The sequence below is a fragment of the Rattus norvegicus genome, chromosome 2 (genome assembly GCF_036323735.1).
Source record: "Rattus norvegicus strain BN/NHsdMcwi chromosome 2, GRCr8, whole genome shotgun sequence".
NCBI lineage: Eukaryota > Metazoa > Chordata > Mammalia > Rodentia > Muridae > Rattus > Rattus norvegicus.
Window position 1 is genome coordinate 51,563,177 of NC_086020.1, and position 14,993 is coordinate 51,578,169.

The following is a 14,993-nucleotide window of genomic DNA, read 5'->3' on the forward strand; positions in this document are numbered from 1 at the left end:
GTTGCTTCATTCATAAATCCGAAGTGGATGCTCTTGATTCCTTCATAGACTAGTACTTTGCTCTTGGCTTCTTTTATTACAAAACTTCCTATGTTCTGTGTAATGGTTATATTACAGTTTGATTACCAAGTATTTACAACAACTTGTAGTCACTGAAAGTTATCGAAGTCCCACTGGTAATGAATCTTCCCTCTTTGTGCCGTTTCAAGTTCTTTGCTAGGTTGCTAACAATACCCAAACACTTTGCTGCTCCTCTTTATTCTGAAATGCTGACTGAAGCTTAGGGGCTTTATTCCCTGCCTCTGAACTTATTCCATCAATTTATCTCATCACACATTTTTTTTTAGTTTATGCATTTTAACTCTAGGCATTTTCACGAATTCCATTTTCTTAAAAGCTATATGATATCCCCTGGCACCCTAGAAGTTATGTAATGAAGTCATTACCTTTTTTCTTTCAGCTAAAAGCACTAACTTTTAAAGTCTTTATGTAAAATTTAAGTTATTCTTTCTGGTCACTTTGAATGTAAAATTTGAGTCCTATTTTAGATCTTCTTTTATAACCTGTGCTCTGCAAATCCTATCTCTGATTTACATTCATAACACACCTCATATGCGTGTCTCGTTCCTCTTCTCGACCAGTGCTGCTCAAAATTTGCAGTTCCTTCTTAGTTTTCTCGAGGCTTGAGTCGAGGTCCTCTTTACTATCCCTTAAAACAACAGACTAATCGTTTATGTACCTGAGCTGCCATTTTCTTCAATTCTCGTCTCACTAAAATATTTGGTCATTACATTATGAATTAGATCTTTCTACACTCAGATTCTAGCTACCTCTACAGGATTTAACTTCGGCAACCACCATTCAAAGTGACCTGTACCAAAGGTGGACAGCTTATAGTCTTTCAGCAACATCAACAATGATAATAATTTTTATAGCTCATGATATGCATCCCAGAAATGCCTCTCTTCCTTTAACAGTCTGCTTCAAACCACATTTTATCTCTTCATTCTTTGCTACAAAGCTCAATCTATTTTTCCTTTTACCTGAACCCAAAACACCTCTTCCGTCATCCTGGTGCACTGCTCTCATACTTTCTTCTCTGTTACTCTTTCACGTCTTCTCTTCTCTCTTGCCTTGAAATTTCCTCAACCACAAGAGCCCCTTGATCTGTAGTTTTGTTTCTTACCATCGTTTGTGCACTTAACATAAATTAAACAACACAAATATTTTCACCTTAAATTTTTTCCTTGATAGCCATCTCTAAACTGCAGTTGTTACATCTACTAAAACTTATTTGCAGAGTGAAAAGCTATAAAATGTGCAAAAAGGTTCTGGAAATAAAACAAATATCAGCTATTAGATTGTTATGATTTGGTTCTCTTAGTTCCTCTCAGTGGAGTTAGAATGCATACATCTTTGGGCTTTGTAGAAAAGAACTCAAATGTATTTTGGATGTTTACTGTTTTTTTAAGTGCTTCTTTTATTTTGTATCTTAAACTATCATTTTATTTTAACAAAATTATAAGACAAACTAATCTGTTTAGGGTTTTCAAGGGTCTAAAGAAGTTTAGAGACAGATTAGGCCAGGACACAGCAGAGAGACAGGGGTACTCCAAGACAATGATAGAAAACAGAGATAAAGTTAAAAGAGAAGAAGGTATGATATGCCTTAATGTTTACTACAGGATGGTTAGAGAAAATTAGGATAACAGGCTAACATTTTATGAAATAGTGCAAAAAGCTAATAGAAGAAGTATAAAATGGACTTCAAGAAATTTGGCCCTATGTGTCACAGCCCACTGTGCTAAAAAAACATGATGTGGTATAAAATCACCAGAAATATTCTCTGTGCTGTGCACTTTGCTTCCCATTCTCTTGCCATACCATGATTCATACTGATCTTCAATGGGAATCCATTAACCACTAAATTATTACAATTTATTTAATCTATTCAAATAGCATGTTCCCCAGTTCTCGATATCTTTTGATGCTACTTTTAAAGCCAGTAACAGCTTACATGTTGCTTTCCTTTGCAGCTCAAATAAAAATCACAATCATGATGCCATGTTGAGTTTAGTAGACCTGACAGTGTCTGACAGTGTCATGCTTTGCTAAGAACTTGAACATGAAATCCCATTTTCTAAAAGAAGTACAACTTCCTCCCAATGTCAAAGGAAACCCTTTATGTGCTTTCCCCATCTTTACATCTTTATACTAATTATTCACCACTAAGAAATTATTTATCTCCTTCTTTAAAGTTCTGATTACCTCATCCTTTCTTTGTGTTGTTCATTCGTCAATCTTTTATACATCTTAGTTTTTCTTCCATTACTCTTTCTTACCAGGCATTCCATACTTCATAAATAATTTTTCATGACCACTTTGTGTCCCTACAATGATTGTCATTTGTGAATTTATTGTCTCTTTCATGACTGCAAACCTGTGTCATAATCACATTTGTATCTCTAATAACCAAGATGTGCCAATAATTCATAAAATGCTCCCTGAATAGATGATCTTTATAATAATCATGAATAAAAAACTGAATCGGGGCTGCTTTATAAAATTACAACTCCTAGACATTGAACCATTTGCCATACCTATACAATGGAAAAAATTCTCTGAGATTAGAATAACACAAAAATAAATAAATTCTGAATGTTTTAATGAGTATTCAAAGGGTCAGTGAAGGTAATGTGGAAGAACATATTGTTAGCCTGATGTCTCAGTTTAACATAGAGTAGAGTAATCTGAGAGAAGAGCTTTTCTTGAGAAGTCGTCTAGAGCAGATATCCCTATGGTCATTGGTATTAGCACTTGTCTTATGAAATAATATAACCTGATCAGCCTACTGTGGGCAGTTACAACCCTATGCAAGTACTCCTCAGAACGAGCCTGGAAGTAAGCCGACAAGCAGCATATCTTCATGTATTTTACTTCAAATTCTTACCTGACTTCCTGAAATATGAACTTTAACGTGAAGTGATAAGTCAAATAAACCCATTTGTTCCCAAAGTCATTTTGAATCAGAGCATTTTATCATAGCAACAGACATCATACTAGAACATTAACAAAAGTCATTATTGAAATAAATATGAGTCTAAAAAAGTCCAGACATGATTGGAACAAATATTCAATCATAGCAAAAGTTAGGTGATTTCTTTCCTTTATGCTAGAGACTACTTGCTGAAAACCTTTAACAAATGCTTAGCTCATATGTACTGCTCAAGTCTTTCTTTTTAAATTGTATTTATTTACGTTTTAAACATTACCCCTTTCTTGGTTTTCCCTCCAGAACCACCCCCCGATCCCATCCTTCCTCCCCCTATGTCTATGAAGGTGTTCCTCCACTAACCCAACCTGACATTCCCCTACACTGCGGGCCAGGCGGGGGTTGAGGGGTGCGAGGTTCAGCCTTGGCAGGACCAATGGCTTCTCCTCCCATTGGTGCCAACAAGGCATCCTACACATGCATTTGGAGCCATGGGTATGTCCATGTGTACTCTTTGGCTGTTGGTTTAGTTCCTGGGAGCTCTGGTTGGTTGGTATTGTTGTTCTTATGGAGTTGCAAACCCCTTCAGCTCCTTCATTTCTTTCTCTAACTCTTCCAATGGGGACCACATGCTCAGTTTAATGGTTGGCTGCGAGCATCTGCCTCCGTGTTTGTCAGACTCCAGCAGAGCCTCTCAAGAAACAGCTATATCAGGCTCCAGTTAGCATGCACTTCTTGGCATCGGCAGTAGTGACTGGATTTGGTGACTGCATATGTGATGGATCCCCAGGCAAAGTAATCTCTGGAACAGTCTCTGTTCCGCACTTTGTCTCTGTATTTCCTCCCTAGAGTATTTTATCGCCCCTTCTATGAAGGACTGCAGCATCCACACATTGGTCTTCCTTCTACTTGAGTTTCATGTGGTTTGTGAATTGCCTCATGGGTATTCCAAGCTTTTGGCCTAATATCCTCTTATCAGTGAGTGCATACCATGTGTCTTCTTTTGTGACTGGGTTACCTCACTGAGGATGATATTTTCTAGTTCCATCCATTTGCCTAAGAATTTCATAAAGTCATTGTTTTTTAATAGCTGAGTAGTTCTCCATTTTGCTAATGTATCACATCTTCCGTATCCATTCCTCTGTTGAAGTACATCTAGGTTCAAGTCTTGATCCTAATGTTATTTCATCAAAGACTTCTTCACTGGGTGATCCATCCAGGTGAGCTCCTCTGTCGACATTCTCAATCACATTTTCTGTGCACACATTGCTTTGCCTTGCTTTTTCTGAAGGTTTATTTGGGAATTATCTGTTCTGTCATGGAATGAGCTTTAGAAAAAGGAGGACTTTTTCTACCTTGATTTCTGCACCATTCCTCACCCCACATATAATTTATATTAATTATTCACTGGATAAGTAAGTGAAGGAAAATAAATATGAATTGCATAACTGGCAGCTCATCTCAAAAAATAATTGATTGTCAGTGTAGCTGGAACATTTGTCTGTGAAGCAGTGGCACTTGGAGGAGGGGGAACAGCAGTACTCCACATGACAAGCGTCATTCTTATAGCTTAGTATCATTGTTCTTTGGGATCGTGACCAATGTACTTTTTCCCACTGTTTACAAAAATGTTCTCTTGTAATTGTGCTTGCTGCATGTGCAGTGTGTGTCATGTAGCTCTGCTTTATATATAGCCATTTTGCACTGGAATTCTCTGTGTGTTCTGAGGGGTTAGCTGTTTTACAAAGAGGTAAGAAATAAGGAGTGGGAATAACTGTCAGTGGAGCATAATATGGAAGGTACATGAATAGCCTGGTACTTCCAATAACCTAGTGATATTGGTGGATTATATGGAAGATAGTATGTCCCTCCTCCACCAAATTCAGGTGATGGTAACTGAGGCTTGACTAGTGATTCTGCCATGATGGTATAATATTTGTGCATGTGAGCATTATCCTTTATGAAAGAGATCTCAGAAATGTCTTGTTCATTCTGCTGTATCATGCTTACAAGATGTCTGTTTATAGATAAGAGTACTCTAATTAAACACAAACTGCTAGTACTTTAATCTTAGACTTCTCATCCATCAAAACTTAGTAAATAAGTTTATACTGCTTTTAAGCCAGGCTGTTTGAGGCTTCTCTCCACAGAACCCCAAATGAACCAATATAATCACCATGGTAGTCTGCACAGAGTATACTCAATGTATCATCAAGCAGTTGTTGCTTCTTGCCCCTTCCACAACCAGCTAGTGACATATCAAGGACAATGGAGATTCACAGGGAATGAGGTTCTTTTCAGTTCCGTAGTGGTTAAGAATCTTATCTGAACATTGAGCTCTACTGAAATTTTTAGTGTTCTGGGAATGAAATGATTACAGATTTGTCTTAAAACTCCCTTTATTTCACTGGAAGCTTGTACACTCTGGTAAAAGTAAAAGAACAAGTACAATTTTCTAAGAAAAAAATCTTTAAGATGGTACCCAGAAGATTAGTCTCTTAAACCTGAAAAGTTACATTGCAATGTAACTCACCATCTCACCTGTCTATAATCTCAGTGGTTTTTGGCTGTCAAAATTACACACTTGATGACTTGGGCCTCTCGGACCTTTGGCACTTTACACTGTCTGGATGTCTGAACATAGTCAACTTTCTTTGCTTTACATCAGTGGTTCTCAACCTTTTTATTCTGCAACCCTTTAATATAGTTCCTCATATTGTGGTGAGCCATACATTATTTCATCACTATTTCATAACTGTAATTTTGCTACTGTTAGGAATGACCAAGTAAATATATGGTGTGTAGGAAACCTGCTATGTAACCCCTGTGAAAGGGTTGATCAGCTCCCAAGTCCTCAAGACCCACATGTTGAAAACCACTGGTTTAGAAATACTTAATCCTTTGGTGACAGTTGTAAGTGTGCATGTCCTTTCCTCTCTGTAAGAAATGGTGAATGAAAACATGTTTGTGATAGGCAGTTTAGCACCATGATCAATTGTACAGTACCACACCACTAGCCAGCATTAACAGGATGTGTGTGACTTTAAACGAATTCTTAAACGATTTGTCATTTTTTTCCAGCATTTTAAATGCAAAAGTTGTTGATATTAACTACTCAGTAGTGTGTGATAAAACTAAGAAGGTAAAATATATAAATGATCAGGAACATATCCAGCACATAATAAACATTTTAAAGTAAGTCTTAAATAGTCACATAATTCAATGCAGAGTAGCCTATCACGGTAGGCTTACTAGCCCCTCTAGTACAGTAAGGACATCTTTGCAGGAACAAAAATGTAACTACATGTAAATTGTTCAAGAGTTGATTTAAAGTATTAATCAGGAGATGCCAAAGTAGGCCTTATTGTATGTCCCATTTCTTTTGGAAGTTATTCAAACAATCTGCTAATAGTTCTTCCTTCGTTTCAGCAGGCAGCTCTCTGGAGACAATGCCTCAAGCATCAAAACTTAACATTGAAATATGAAGATCATAAGACTGATGTGTGCCTTAATAAATGCCAGCAGTATATTTAAAAATAAAATCTAATTAGAAAATTCAGTGAACTCTACCCCATGTGTATGAGTGCTTGTTGGAGTGTAGATGAAGAAGAGGCTCTATTTTTAGCATCCTCAGGATTATACTGAATCCATTGACGAAGAATGGCAAACCTAACAGTCGAGAAAGAGGTTAATGCCCTTCTAAGCCAGTCTCCAAAGTTCAGAACTGGTCTATTTTTAGACAATGGAGTGTGAGGAGATGCTGGCTAAAGATAGGTACACATCATGTGTCCCAGTAGAATTTAAAACATCAGTATCCTTCATTCTCACAGAACATGAAATGGGCTGTGTATCATCCTGTCCTCTGACCTTTAATTTGTAGAAAAGATCTTTTAACACAAGAAAACAAAATTTGAGTGAGCACTTAAGTTTAATTTTGAATAACTTCGAAATATCTACATTTCAGTATTTAAAAATACCTCCTTGATTTCATTTTGTTGAAATTGACAAAATAGGTGAGATGCATTACATCATAAAGCTATGTCTGACTCCCAAAGTTATCATGGATTTATGTACACGCTCAAGTAACAAAATGCCAAAGTTATCATGTACATATATGATTAGATATAGAATATGTGTGTGACCTTTTGGAGGTCCTAATTTCAAACAACATCAATAAAGAATTTACATCTTTCCTCTCTTGGCTTAGAATTTTTTGATGTTGTTATCGTTTGAGATGAAAAACACGTGCATTGATTTTTTTTTAAATGTGTACAAGCTATTGACCAAGACTGGAAAGGCAAATAAAGAGAAGCATGTTTCAGTCTCAAAGGAATGTCTCTATACTGGAAAAGACAAAAACAAGAAGAATGAAAAGAATGAGAAGTTAAAAGCAAAAACCCATTAGGAGAAATCCAGAAGATGCGGGAAATCACCCATAGTTAATTGGTAGAACAAGGTTACATAGACAAAAATAGCTGGCAAAGACAAATGTGTTCACGGAGGCCGCGAGCACTCAGGGAAGGCCTCAAAGGAAGCAAATGTAGCATGTGACTATACCAAATCGAAGAAGATAAGGTGCAGGCAAAGAGAACAGGGTAAACCTGAGAAGTCTATACTAAGTCAGGCTTCTATTTCAGTTTTTCCATTGTCCAAGAAAGAAAGACACAAATCGTTGAATAAAGAACTTTTTGTTCAACAATCATCGAAGATGGAATGAGTGTATAAAGACAAATTAAATATAAAGTTTTTTTCATTATTAAAATATGTTTTTCTATTGAAGAAAGCCAGGTCTTTCCTCGTAATTAAAATAGTGGTGAAATTATTGTTCATGATGTTGGAAAAGAGGACTAAACTATAGAACTCACACTAGCATAATGAAGGTGATTGAAGACAAAATTTAAAAGTGGCCCTGATTTGCCAGTGGCGTCATCAATATTTATTAACATAATTAAAGGACACTAAGATTTGAGATGAATACATTTAAAAGGTGTTACCTTAACTAAATGTGTGACTTTGTGTGGTTGTGTGCGTGTATGTGAGTGTGCATGTTTGCGTGTGTATGTATGGATGAGTGTTTGTCCGTGTGTGTGCGCATGTGCACACGCGTGTGTATAGTTGTGTCCAAGCTATGGTTTGTATGTGGAAACCAGAGATCAAGTTGCAAAAGGTTTCCCTTTCCTTCCTTTATGTTGGTTCCCAGAGTCAGGTAGTAGTTTGTGGATTGAATTCAGGCTGCAGTTCTTGTCAACAAGTACGTGTGCTCACTAAACCTTGTCATTGGTCCTAGAGGAAATATTTACATCAACGTTCCTCACAGGTCTAAAATGTAAATAATTTGCTTTCCATGATTTTAACTTAGAACTATGAATTGAGAATATTATAGAAAACAATCAGTATTTTTAAGACTAGCACACCAAATACATACATTTATATATATATATATACATATACATATATATGTATATGTACATATACATATATATATATATATACTATAAAGCTTCTTTTTAAATCATGAAACTAGTCATAGATTCTCATTTTGTACTTAGCTTTGGAAGACTGTCTTAGCATCTATGGAATTAATGTCTCTTCTGTTGCCATGATAAAATACCTAACAAAATCAACTTCAGTAAAAGTTTACTATGACTTCTAGCTTCAGGGGTATAGTTCTGACAAAGAATGTGCATGGTGGTAGGAGAGACTTCCTAGTGACACTGAATCTGTACTCAGAAAGTGAGGAGAGAACTGGAAATGGGTTCCAAGACACAAAATGTCAAAGCCTGACCCTAGTAACCTATGCTCTCCAACAAGGCTCTACCACCTAATGATTACACAACTTTGGAAATGGTGCCACCAGCTGGGGGCCAAGTATTGGATTATGTAAGCCTATGAGAATCCTCTCACTTTTAAACTACTACACTGATGAATGTCGTTTAGAAGTTATACTGATGATGATGGTATTAACGAGGGCAGTAGAGATGGTTGTAATAATAAAGATGATTGTCTGATAAAAACACTAATTTTCCAAACATAATTTTAGGGGATATAGTATGTCAGGTGTTTAAGGAACTTTGTTTTTTATATCACATTATCAAATAAATCAGATTATTGCCACTATGGGATAGTATGTCAGTATAGATGAATCTCTATAGACTGTGAAGTGAGATGGAAAAATGACAGAGAACCTTCAATATGTGCAAAGATATGAGCCTACCAATGTGCTTATCTAATGTATATGTTGAAAGTCAGATGTCCGAGACTAATAGAAATAGAACACTGTGTCTTAGGGTTTCTACTGCTGTGATAAAACACCAGGGGCAAAAAGCAAATTAGGAGGAAAGAGTTTATTAGCTTACACTTCTGCATTGTAGTTCATCATAAAGGAAGTTAGGACAGGAGCTCAAGTAGGGCTGGAACCTGTAGGTAGGAACTTATGCAGAGGCCATAGAGAGGGATGCTATAAGGCTGAGTGTTTTGGCTCCACTTCTGTATAAGCTGGATTCCCAAAAATGTAGGCTTCAGAATGTTCTGGCAAAGTGAATACAAGCAGGCTAAGAACTACAAATGCCTCATTCTTCCATTGTCCTTATATAGGGCCCCAGCAGAAGATATGGAGCAGATTAAGGGTTTGCCTTAGGATCTGGGTTAAAGGTGTGTGTTGATGTGGATCAAACCCATATGTCATCCTACCTCAAGATATGGATCAAAGGCATTTGATCTTCCTGACTCAAGATCCAGTTCACAAACGTGCCCTCTATTTCTGGACCGTAGTTTATTCCAGATATAGTCAAGTTGAAAACCAAGAGCAGCCATCACATACTGTGACAAGGAGCCTTTGAGATTCTTAGAGTGCTCTAATTCTGAGAATCTAAAAGTGACATCCCCTACCCAAGTAATGCACATGATTTATGTACTTACAACCTTCATTTTAATTGTTCTGAACCAATTTACAGTCAAATTTGAACTTTAGAAATCATATGCATGAAAAACAATACATGCATTACACAGTTTAAATTAACTTGGGAGAAAATATGTTTTAAATGAGTTGTAAGGGAGAACACGTTTGTGGGGCAGAAAACAACAGTATCAAAGAGGAATGTTTAATATTGTATGATTGTATAATATTATATTTAGTGACACCAATTACACTATCATTTCTCCCCAAACTGAAAACCTCACAAGGTCTTAAGGAGCACAGCCTTCCCCATGTCCAGATTATTTTCATTAGAGTTCTTGTAGCCTCTACATGCTAGGATCAGTAATACTACAGTATTGCTGCATCTAGTGTATCTAGGTTTCAAAGCAGGTGTTACAGAGAAACACTAGACTCCACATTATTTAAAAGCAACTGCCATCTAGTTTTCCTCTCTCTTTATTGAGTTTTAAATATGTAATATAATTAACACAATGTGGACCATTGGTTATGATAAAGAGTGGCACTAAGGGACATATTGTAATTTGGGGAATTGTCATAAAAGTACAAAAAAGGGAAATCAGGTAGAAGTGTGCACCATGTCTACAGTGAAGTAAACAGATTTTACTTTCTTTTGTTTTCTTGGAAATAAAACTAAAGCTAGTTTACTAGTAAACACTATATAACTGGCTAGTCTCAATGCAATGGAAATCGACCACAATTTAAACTGGGAAACCATATATTATTGATGGTTACTCCTGTTCTACCTGTAACCCTTTTTACCCCAATAATTTAATAAAGATAAGTGTTTCTTACCTTGAAGTTTATTTCCTAGTAGTATTTGACACTCAAATTATTAAAAAATTGCAGTAAAAGCTTTCTGGAGGGCAAAAGAGAGTGTCCCAATTAGAGAAACAGCCTGAAATCTTGCTTCTTAGAGACATAGAATCAAGGGAAATATTTCAAAGTTAAGTGAGAGCAGGTTTTTAAATTGCCATTCAATGTCTCGAGACACTTTCACAACATTTCTAAAACAACAATGAGTTCTTCCCTGAGGTGAGTTTCTTATATATTTTAATTAAACATCCTGTACTTTAGGATTCAAACCATGAAATGAATGTTAGTTGCAATTTCGAAGTGGGGGAAGTTTTCTTTCAAAGTAACTGACAATCTTTTTTTTTTATTTTAATGGAATGTAAATCACAGCTCACTTTCAACTCTATTCTGTCAATAAAGTTTCATTATGTATTATCCCTTGACATTTTCAAAGCTATTTTTTATTATTTATAATTAACTTATGTTGAATACATGCATACATAACTTCCTCCTTCCACCAGATTTAGGCTTCCGGGTACTTGCTTATTTTAGGAAGTATACTTGACTATGTAAGTAGACTTTGAGTCATATCCCCTAAAGGTTTGGATTCAGGTTCTATAAATCTGGAATGGAACCTAGTATACTATGTTTCAGAAAAATTTAATATGACATAGAAATGCTTTGATTCTCTTTTTAGTTTTTAATATTTATTATTTTAATATATTTTCTCTCAAGTGCTTTAAGTAATAATTTCATGCATATGACATCCTTAAAAGTAATGTCACTTAAATTAACTTTGGTTAGCCATTTCCATAAACTTATTTTTCATTCTTGGAGTCCTAGAATCTAATTCTTATTTAACATGGCTCATACTACACCATGAAACAGATGTTCTGTCACCAAGACAAAAATGTTAATGACAGAGAGAGCTATATGAGACCTACAAAGTAATTCTAGTTTCTTTCTTGTCAAGGAGAAGAAAGGAGTTCAGGAGAAGACAAAGAAAAGAATTGTGAAGCTTTCAGATAAGACAGAATGCCATAGTTGTCAGATTGCAGCCCAATCTTAAGGAGGCATTTTCTCAATTGAGGGTCCCTCCTTTCACATGAGTAGAGTTTGAAATAGGAATTATTTCTTCTAGATAGTGCAAATAGAAAACACACAACCCTGGTGTTTTATTTACAGGTGTAAGCCTTGATTGGACAGGTTTTGAAGCCATTCCACCTTATAGCCCAGTCATATGTCCCATGTTACTCGCTGTTTCTCCTAGTCATGTGCTCACATTCCATCAACTTTCATGAGTGCCTCCTCCCTCCTCATCTCCTTTCTCCTCTCTCAGCCTCTCCTTAGACCCCTTCACTGAATCTTCAAGTCCCACCTTTCCCTCCCTCCTACCCAATCAGAGGTGCTAGCCTTTTATTAACCAATTAACTTTAAATTGGGAAACAGTGTTTATAGTACATTTTGGGATATGTGAGGATGCCTTCTCCTCAGTTAGATCTTGGGGGCCAGTATTTAGCATTTGAATATGTATCAGGACCAGACTAACCCCCAACAATAGCTTGTGTCAAGCTAACATAAAAGTACCCAGTACATACATTCTGCTTATGATTGCATTTAACCTCAGAATTCTCAGGGCAGTCACCTGTAGCCTGTTTCTTCACAATCTATTTTTTATTATTATATAATTAATATAAGAATACAACCTTGTATGTCTGCAAGGTTTTTTGCATACAGAGGTTTCAAGAGCTGCGTGTCTTAAATGCTTACACTGTAAATAGACAGCCATGACTACCTACATGATGACTCCACCAGTGAAGTTTTTAAAGTCATGTGATTACACATGACTTCACCACTGAATTTTTAAAAGAAATAAGTTCTTGAAGACCAATGTATTTACTTGCCAAACTTATTCTGATTCATGACATTTCCTTTCTTCTATTCTGTTAGGCCAATTTTGTGGTGAAAAAAATGAAAAGGAAATACTACCTGTTTGCCCAATATATAAATGACCATATAAGACAGAATTAATTCATGAAATAAATGCTTTTTTTAGTTTTCAAAAAAGTTTGATTAAATACATTAAAGTAGCTATTGTCCAAGACCCACCTTAAATCACACATAATAAAAATACAAATAAGTTTTTTATGAATGTTATTAAATATAGATTAAGAATTTAAAATGCTACAATAATAAATGAATCATTATTATACAATTTATCAAGACTACATGTGTATTACATAAAATGTGTGAAAAATTAATAGTCTAAAACAGCCATTTAAGAAATAAAATAATGATAGTCTCTATTATGTAACTTGTAATGACTTATGGCAATAGTGATTAATTTTAATTTTTCCCTTTAGTCCTCAGACAATTACAAAATGAACTGAAGGTTGGAATTTTGTGAGTGTCCACCTTCTGTGACTTTGATCTAGGAGATATGGTGAGACTGATAACCTTAGTTAATTTCTCTGATCCTTTCATCTCTGTGAACTGGGCTATAACGTTTCTCACTTTAACTCTATACTCTCTTGCATATGTGGGAATATAAAAACAAATTTACATTTATTCTTAAATTATTTTTCTTCTAGCAAAAAAAGTCAAATAATGTCTGTATTAGTTAATTAGTGATTCCTGTTACTTGTCCTCTTCTGCATCCCTAACTTGCACTCAAATTAATTTGTATTGTTCTTTTAGGGATTTTACCAAAAACAAACAAACAAAAAAACAAAACAAAAACCCAGAACAAACAAACAACAATAGCAATAACAAAATCAGACTATTAAAAACTAGCATTTTTTAGTGGTCATCATTATTTTCAAAATATATCATGGTATCTTCAACAATTAGCATCAGTAACACACCAAGTCCATTCTCAACAACCTAATATTGCATAATCCCCCAAACTATGTTTTTTTTCCTCCTGGATTTTTCTTTATGACTATTCATTGTTACTCCCTTCTATAAAAGTTTAACAAGATTATCAATTCTCTTTTCTGACTAGCTCTTCAAAATAATTTTCTATTCTATAATATTGAAATGAGAAAAGTATATTTTATTTTTGTCTAGAAACTTTAAAAACTACTGAAATAAAAAATATTGCTAACACATAAATAACAAAATATTCTTTGGAAGGGAATTTTTGTAGAAAAATATTTTGTTTCTCACTTATTTTGCTGATGTGAATAAAAGGAATAAAAGTTTCAAATTTTGAGAAAATTTTGGTTTTGGTTACTATAAACAATAGAAATAAAAACCAATACAGGGGTTAAATTTCATATGATGTATTTGAATGTTGACTAAAGGATATTTTTCTAACCTCTAATGATTTATTTAAAGAAAATGTGCTTAAGTGCTGTGACAAATATCCTGTTTATACTCATATAGAGAGTAGTTGTTGCACCTTAGGTATTCTCTCCAGATTAGTATTCCATTTGTAAAAATGCACAGAGACTGTGGGGACAGTCCCTTCACACCTCACCCAACTATTATTTTCAGGACCATCAGTTAGTATGGCGCTTGTTCCATAAGACTTTTGAGACAGTCTAAATGTCATTCATATGTCAGTGTTTTTTAAATCAAGCTCTGTTCCATGATCTCATGCAGAACACCACACCTCATCGAGTCACTCTTACTCATGGACTTCTGAGCTCAGAGAGTCTTCTCAGTGTCTTGGATACGAGACAGACCGTCAAATACTGTAACGTTGGACTTAATTAGTACAGATGATTGGGAAACATGGCAGGAACAAAACACCTTTGTATCACACTATATAAAGGATATGTGTTATCTAAACTAGGTATATTTCAGTCAGTTTAATTCAAAGAACATCAATAAAATAATTTCTATTTTATTACTTTCCTTGAATTAAACTTACTGGAGTATACTAATTTTAAAAGCACAAGTTTTATTTATTTTATTTAGGATCCAACTGGGGTAAAAAGGATGGGTTTCATCCTCAAGGACACCTTGTAAGTTCAAAACAGCACTGTCTCTAAGAGTGGGAGGGAAAAAATAAATGAAAAATTCAGCTCTAGTCAGAAACTAAATAAATAACAAAGATAAGAGTGTGATACTAAATGTGAAATTTGGTCAACGTTAACCACATCCAAATGATGAATAGATAACGGTCATGAACTATATCTATGGCAGGTTTTATTATTTCAGCTTGTACTGGAGACTAAGGTATCAATCTGTAACAGTGTTCAGCTCCAAGTGAGCGCTACTTAAACATGTGTCTGTATTAATGAAAAGGGAAGAAAAGAAGGAAGG

The 14,993-nt window shown here is 35.2% G+C and overlaps 1 protein-coding gene across 1 annotated transcript in view; it reads left to right on the forward strand.

Moving 5' to 3' along the window:
• Hcn1 (hyperpolarization-activated cyclic nucleotide-gated potassium channel 1) overlaps window positions 1–14,993 on the forward strand; it is a 404,097-nt gene that overhangs the window by 334,467 nt on the left and 54,637 nt on the right. The window lies entirely within an intron of this gene.